The following is an 8765-nucleotide window of genomic DNA, read 5'->3' on the forward strand; positions in this document are numbered from 1 at the left end:
TCAAAAAGGCAAGATATATTTTAAACTACTTTCAACAGAGCATTTAGGAATATATAATTAAAATCAAACAGTGATAAGAAAAAAAAAAATCCCACAAAGTTAACTTCCTGAGGCTTTGTTAGGTTCTGACTAGGTACTGTGCTGAGCATTTTGCATAATTTAATCTTATTGAATCTGCTAAATGAACTTATATTAAAGGAGCCCTAAAGGCCTTGTTAGTTTAGGACTCAGAACACTGTAACTATAACTAAAGGAAACCAACAGACACATTCACATCACAGGGATTTGCCTTTAAAGTTTTTGACCAGTTAACTGCAAGGATATGGAATTGTTGTAGGCTGTTGATGTTAATTATAGATGTGGAAAGGGCTTTCTGAAGCCATTAGGAACATCCACCCACAGACTTCTCTCTTTTTGATGTCAGGGGCAGAATCTGTCCTCCTCTGGGTGAATGTGTAGCATGCACATCAGGAATCATCATAATGCTCAGCATTTGTACAGAACAGGTTGTTTCTAACCAGTTCTGCACTCAGTGGTGAGGTCACACCCAGAGCCTTCTCTTGGGCAGGATGATTTGTCACCTTCCTATCATTAGTGAGGCTTCTTGATTCAAAGAATCAAAGTGGCAGTGGGATAAAGAGAATTGATTAGTTTACATAACAGAAAAGTTCAGCTGTAGCCAGACTCCAGTCTCAGCATGATCCTGGCTCCTCTCTATAGTTTAATTCTCCAGTTTATTCTTCTATAACTTTTCCCCTTTTCCTCTGTACTCTGAACTCCCCAGTCTTTCATGTACTTGCATCTGCCTTCCAATCATCAAGGTTGATGCCTAAGCCCTTCTTTACACACAGACTAATGCCTGTTTATTGCTAAAAACTAAATGTGTGTCTAAAATGGTGGCCATTGTCTAAAGATGAGTCCTCAATTACCACACCTTTTAATTAGCAGTGTCTTGTGTAGTCTCCTCCAATAATGAGTCTTACACTAAGCAGTAATGATGGGCTAGCTTCACCAGAGGGAGAGACAGAGACAAAGAACTCATGGCGGTGTGGTAATACAATTCTTTAATGATGTGGACACCCCAGAATTGGGTGTGAGCACAGAGGGTTTAAGCCACATGGAGCTAGCAAAATGGGTGCCTCTTGCTATGCACACCAGCCCTTCTCCAGATCTTCTCCAGGTTGGGACCCGAAAGAGAAAGACAGTGAAACCAGGAACAGCAGCAGGCTTTATAGGGTAAAAATGGAAGTGGCAAGTCGGGAATGGGATTGGCTAGGAAAGGGGGTGGAGAAAAAAAGGCACTCTGGGAAGGCAGAAGGCTGGTGGGATTAATGTACCCTGCAGCCATGGGTGGGGATCTTTCAGGCAAAACAATGATTATGTAAATAGGCCATAGTATCAAGCAATGCAGGGGAGCTGGCGTAATGCCTAATACAGAAGAATTGGCTAAATAAATTATGGGGCTCACAGTAACCACTAAGACACAGCACTAGTGCCCTACTCCAGGACCCCACCTAAGTCTTAAAAGGCATGACAGCTTCCACATCTGTACTTTGGACACATGAGAAAATCTGTAATATCCATGGAAACGGAAAGAGGTCCATGGTTCCCATCCAATTGGAAGAGCCTAAAACTACCAGTCCTTCCTACCAAGGAACCAGAATCTTGAGTGAGTCATCTTCAGTGTTACTGAAGATGACTCACTCCTAGATTTATACTCCTAGATGACTACAGACTAAGTCAATGTATTTGAAACAAAATAATTCAGAAGAGTCCAACAAACCAATATAATTATGACTAACGATGAAACTGACAGATTATTAGTACTTGATTGTTACTATTTGCTTAATTTAATTGTAACTATTAAAGTTAGATTGCTATATGTCAATGATAAAACTCTGCCAGCATCTGCAAAGTCCTGTGCTATTTCTGGGTTTATAATTATGAACACAAAATATATGGATATGAGCATATAACTCATATGTTGATATTGACTCATCTTTCCAGACTCTTTTTCCTCCAGGTTATTTCCTGACTTTACTAACCAAATGAACTTTTCCTCTAATAATCCCTTACGACACTCCTCCCTTCGCCTTAATAATCCATTGCATATCAATAAATAACTCACTAATTCCATATCTAACATTACTACCTTGAGCCCAGGGTCCATGCCCATCTAGCTCATCACTGTATTCCCTGTACCCTGTGCTTCAACTGGGACTCAAGAGATATACAATATGCTTTTGTTAGCTGAGTGACTGGTAGCAGCCTCTCTCTGGGCTGCTTTTTTATGTTGGAAAAGATTCTAGAATGATGACTCCTTTTCTTCCCATGAGACAACTGACAGATGACAAAGCACTTTTTAATGATTTAGAATGCTCACATCCTTGAAGAGTAGTCTGAATATAATTTTTTTCTTCATGTATAATAAGAACATTTTGGTTATTTTCATTTGAAAATTGTAAACGCCCTTACTTCCAGTTTGTTTGAGGTTTATGATTAAAATCTTGTTCTCTTAAAAGACATTAATCTTCTAGCACATTTCTCTCCCCATACCTGATACCACCAGAGATCTAGCTGTGAAGGGGGAGTCATATAGAGAAGAATATTACTGTGAGGTTAGAGGAATATAAATGTGGAATGTTTTATTTTCATAAGAGCATGGATCATGGTCCCTAGAGCCAACTAGTCTGGCACAACACAAGGACAAGAATCCTTGCTTGTAGTTGTGGGAACTGGGTTTCTCTCTGCCTTACATCAACAAACTCCTCTGGGATTAAAAGCACTTCCTGACAGATAATTATGAGTAAGTCATTTCTCTGGCCCTAACTCCAGCCTCTCATCCCACTGAAGATGTATTACAACTTTGCTGAAATAGTTCTACAAATAGGTTCAAGAAACAACCTTATAAGCCAACAGCATTTATGTTTAGTTTGTATTTAATATGTGTGCTGCATTTAAACTGTCTTTTCTTGGAGGCCGGGAAGTGGCACATTGATTTAAACACACATATTACAGAATGTAAGTACCCATGCAAGGATCCTGGTTTGACCCTGGCTCCCACGTGTATCTCGCTTCACAAGTGGGAAATCAGGTCCACAGATGGTTATCTTTCTTCCTCTCTATCTTCCCCTTCACACTCAATTTCTCCCTGTCCTATACAAAAAAAGTGGGGGGGGGGGGCTACAGGAGCTGTGGATTCCTAATTCAGACACTAAGTACTAGTGATAATGTTGGAGGCTAATACATACATAAATAAATAAATGTAAACTATCTTTTCTTTACTAGATGATGGGATAATTAAACTTATTGCTTGCTAAAAGCAAAAACCTTTCTCCACATGTATTTTGTAACTACAGTAGTAGCACCTAAGGAATTCACAAACAATGTGACATAATCTATATCATGGTATAGTACAATAAAATTAACAATATTTCATGTTGTATAGATATTATGCAATATCATGAAAAAAATAATGCAAGGCAGCAATACAACACAGGACAATTATTCCAGTCAGTATTATCTCATAGTAGCCACACAATCTAAGTAACTTCTCTTTCAACCTCAATTTCCTGCAAAATGGAGAGAATAATGTCTACCTCATTAATGTATTATATCAAGTCCAATATCACTTTGTTCAGGAAATACTGATTTATAAAATTTTTGTTGTTATAATGCTATAGTTCCTCACTTCTCCATCTCATTAATTACTTATACAAATGAAAAAGAGATACAGGAAATAATATGCAGCAGTAGAACACCAGATGTAGATGCAGGAGGCCTCGTAATCACAAGTTAAGCCTCTGGTACCATCATAAGTCAGAGCTGAGAAGTGCTGTGGTCTTTATCTCTTTCAATAATACTTTCAATAATAACAAATAAATCCTTAAAAAAAAAACAAAGAATTAAAGAATGTCTAGTTATTTATTATCTATTATCGATCAATTACCTAGTATAACTGGTATTGTTCTAGTAAAAAAAATCCCTACACTTGGTGTGTGTGTGTGTGTGTGTGTGTGTGTGTGCGTGTGTGTGTGTGTAGAAGAGGAGATATTCAAAAAACAAACAAATTGAGGTCTCTGCAGAATATAGATGACTCAGTCATGGGGAGTAATTTGTGAGACAGTACAGCTAAATGAAAAGATTGATTATAAATGTGTTACAGGAAAGTGTAAGGAAGTGTGTTAGAGTTAGCAAAAGCAAAAAGTTGCTACCATTCTAGGGCTTAAGTGATGCAGTGTGGGGAATATCCACTCCATGGGGAGAAATAATTTGGTATGGCCTTGCCAAGGCAACCAGAGTTTTTCTCATAGTAACATTAAGTGCTAATTTTCAAGTTGATAACTGTGTATGGCCTGCAAATGATGTTATAAATATCCAGTGTTCTCTAGCAGAATACTGTTTCCCCACTCCCTAGTTAGAGGAAAGGAGAAGTCACAAGAACCCTGTGAGAGAAACCTGTAGCTACTACAGCATTATCCTGAGAGAGGTGTGGCTATGGAAGAAGAAACAGTCACCATCATAGAGCAGAATGGCAAGACTGGAAGCAGGGAATTAATACTCCAGCCTTGATCCTCTCCCATAGTCTGATCTCCTGCCAGTGCCCACTAGTTAGTTAAAACTAACTGGAATCCAGGAGGTCAGGTGATTATATTGTCATCATTTAGTAGCCCATACAGATGAACCTCCCAGGGTACAGTAGAACGAACTGAATCTAGAGAGTCAAAAAGAAAATTAAGCACAGTTTCAGATGATAAGTATTGTGACATGTGTGGTCAACCAGGTGCGCCACCATCCAGTCCCCCTGATGAGATATACTGTGGAGAAAAATTGAGCAAGTTATATTTTTGAGACAGGAAGGAGATAGAACTCTACTATTTCTTTGCTTGTTCCAAACGTTTTATTATTTGGGGACTAATTGCACAGTTGTTGGCACATGGGTACAACTTATCATCTCCTTGTGATAGGTATCTGCAGAACACTCTCACTCCCAACTTAGGTAGTTTTTCACCGTCATTCACCAAGACCCCAAAGCCTTCACCAATCCCTGCCTTCCCCTCCTTCCACTGAGTCCTTTGCTTTGGTGCAACATATCACACCCAGTTCAAATTTCACCTTGTTTTCCTTTCTTGTCCTTACATCAACCACTTATATCAGTTTCTATGTTACAGATATCATTGCTATAAATCCTTGCATCACTATTATTATAATGTCTTTATTCACTTTATTAGGAATGGGGGGGTTGATGGATTCAAGTATAGTTGTTTACACATAACTACACTCTCTCTTAATTGAAACTACTGAGTCAATACTGAATTATACAAACACATTTTTAAAAGACAAAATTACTGCCCTGTAGATTTGAGCTCACATTCTGTAGTCATGAGTAGGAACGTTCCAAGCTGCCCCAATATCAGGACCCATCTTCCTTAGGTGTAACATAGAGTATGCTGTCCAGTCTCCCTAGGGAGGGTGGAACATTCTCTACCATTGTTTATCCAAGTTGAGGGAAATGTCCTATGGGGGCCAACATAGCTCCTAAGCTGAATATGGGCCCCAGATCACAACAAATTGATGGAGTTTACAGTCAACAATATTTATACAACATTCCCATAATGGGAGCTACTTTCTTCCCTGATGCAGCTTCCTGGTCCTTTACCCAGCCATAACATTCTCTCCCCAGACAATAACTTAGATCCACCTGCATATCAGATTTTAGGCTCAGGGAAAAAAAATAGTAGAGCCACAGGCCCTTTGGAATATAACTAAAATATGCCTACTAGCTATCTACAAAATGGAGGATCACCCCAACTCTTCATCTGCACTACTCCGGACTTTAGGTTCATTGTTGCTATGCTTCACATTGGTTTGGTCTCGCCCCCCCCCCCGCCTCTGGGAGATTGTGGGTTTGGCCCCTGCTAGTTTCGCGCACCCCCTTATTCCCCGCCCCCTGTCCCCTACAGAATTCCAGAGTTCTGGCCGCCACCTCAGGAGAAGGATGCAGGACAGATCTGTGTGGTGACTGGTTTGGGTTAGTTTTTAAATCATTGTTCGTGAATAAAGAAATACAGCTTCTCTGCCCAGCCGTGTGTCCTCGAGTCTCTGTCTACTGCCACGAAGCTAGCCCAGCCTGCTGGAGCCCCGAACATTAATGACAAATGGTGCCCACGTGGACCTGACCTGCGCATCCCCCCAGATAAGTGAAGACTTTGCCTACCTATCTACAGTGGCCTTCTTTTCTACTTGTGAAGAGGTTTCCAAAGGCCTCTGCACTTTCTTTAAGAGACTGTTTTGCTGTTTCTGGAACATTTATCTCTGGACCACTCTGTGGTTTCCGCCCAATGCCAGCCCGCATGAGCCGGCTTTCTGCTGCGTGGCGCAGGGCATTGGGTGTGGGCTCCTCCCATGCTGCTCGGCTGCTGAGAGCAGGGCAGCAGGCATGGCAGGCAGGGCTGCATCCCATCATGGCCACCACCCTGGGCACCTTGGCCCACGCCTTCTGCATGGCCAGCCCGCCCACCCTCCTCCTATGAAGTCTGGACAGATCCTGGACCACCCGGAGACCGCGGGCTCCTTGCTGAAACTGGGACCCCTGGCTGAGATCCCCAACTCGGCTCTGAAGTCAGAAAAGCTAGAATACACAGAGATTCCTGCAGAGATCACTACCTACAATTCCTTGAAGTGAAGCTGCCCAAGAAGCCACCACTGGACAATGCACTCCCCAGACGGCTAAGACAGTATAGATCTAAATTCGTGTTTAAAATGACATGTCTTTGTAACAAAGGTTTCTCTCCCTGTGTATTAAAGACCATGTTTATGTGTGTGTTTAAAGTTTGGTAAACATTAACTTTAAGGTTAAAAATGTAACTTTAAGGCTATATTCTTACCAGACAGAGTTAAATGAAAAAGGTTTTCAACATAATTCTCATAAAGATAAAATTAACTTACATTTAAAGTCTGAGGTGAGGTAAAAATTAGTTAAAATCAATATAATTTAACTAAGTTGGTCTAAAAAAAACCTGTGCACACTTAGAGTGTGTCTCCATCTTGAATGGGTGTAACAAAAGGTTAAAAAGACATTGTTGATATGTAAAACTCTCAAATTCCTTTTCAATTAGAAACGTTAGATTGCGCTATGGTTATGCTAATGATTCTCATGCCTGAGGCTTTTTTCTTTGCATGGTTCTTATGTTTACTTTTCCACATTCTATTTTTTAAACTTTAAACAACCTTAAAATCATACTAAAAAAGACTTCCAATTGTAATAGAGTTATCAATTGTAATAAACTTCTAACCTGCTACAAGTTTTGTTTCATAGTAACTAAATTGCAGCTGTCAAGTTCTCTACAGAAAAGTGGAATTCCAGCAGCTGACCTTCCTCATACAACGTTCCAACCCCTGGCATTCTTCTGTGGACATCTGCTTTGGACTTGCACTTCTATCGGACTCACTGGTACACCTCTTGGACACTTTGCACAAAACTAGCAGCTTCCCTTTATGCTGCTGGGTTTCTCAAAGACTGACTGCAGCCAGCTGCTTTGAGACTCTAGGTTTTACCCTCCCCCCATGCTAGAAACTGTTCATTGAGGCAAGTAACGCCCCCCAGAGGCAAAAAAGGTCCCCCTCAGGCCTTCCCTTGGCAGCACACTGGTTCTTGTTGCTTGATTACATGTTCCTCCATGTTTTTGCCAGTTTCTTTAAAAAAAAATGCCTGTATGATATAGGTTTCTGTTCACCCCACCCCTGATACTATGGTCATTTAGTTAAAAAGAAAAGGGGGAATTGTTGCTATGCTTCACATTGGTTTGGTCTCGCCCCCCCCCCCCCGCCTCTGGGAGATTGTGGTTTGGCCCCTGCTAGTTTTGTGCGCCCCCTTATTCCCTGCCCCCTGCCCCTATGGACTTCCAGAGTTCTTGCTGGTGCTGCCAGAGGAGAAGGATGAAGGACAGATCTGTGTGGTGATTGGTTTGGTTTAGTTTTTGAATCATTGTTCGTGAGTAAAGAAATACAGCTTCTTTGCCCAGCCGTGTGTCCTCGAGTCTCTGTCTACTGCCACAAAGCTAGCCCAGCCTACTAGAGCCCCGAACTTTAATGACAAAAGGTTCATGATTAGTCAACAACTTGGTTGGCTTTATATGTTAACTTTTTTTTCAGCCACCAGGTTCCAAATGCTAGCATGATGCCAACCAGACTTCCTTGAACAGACAACCCCACCAATATGTCCTGGAGCTCCACTTCCCCAGAATCCCTCCCCACTAGGGAAAGAGAGAGGCAAGCTGGGAGTATGGATTGACCTGTCAATACCCATGTTCAGCAGGGAAGCAATTACAGAAGCCAGACCTTCTACCTTCTGCATCCCACAATGACCTTGTGTCCATACTCACAGAGGATTAAAGAATAGGAAAGCTACCAAGGGAGGGGATAGGAAACAGAGTTATGGTAGTAGGAATTGTGTGGAGTTGTACCCTGTTATCCCATGGTTTTGTCAGTGTTTCCTTTTTATAGAAAAAAAGTATTAATCTAAAAAAAAAGACAAAATTACTTTCATTTACCTTTTCTATAGTTATCTCTTTAAATAAATAATATATGTAATTAAACTGGAAATTCAACAGGTGACTCTCAGTAACAAGATGATATTAAAGGGAAAAAATATAAAAGAATCAAGAAAGCAGTAATCCAGTGGACATATTGGGGTAAAGTACTCTCTGAAGTCAAAGACCTGTGAAAATAAAGAGAAAGAGCACTGAAAACTAGCAAGGGAAGCA

Source organism: Erinaceus europaeus, chromosome 2 (genome assembly GCF_950295315.1).
Source record: "Erinaceus europaeus chromosome 2, mEriEur2.1, whole genome shotgun sequence".
Taxonomy (NCBI): Eukaryota; Metazoa; Chordata; class Mammalia; order Eulipotyphla; family Erinaceidae; genus Erinaceus; species Erinaceus europaeus.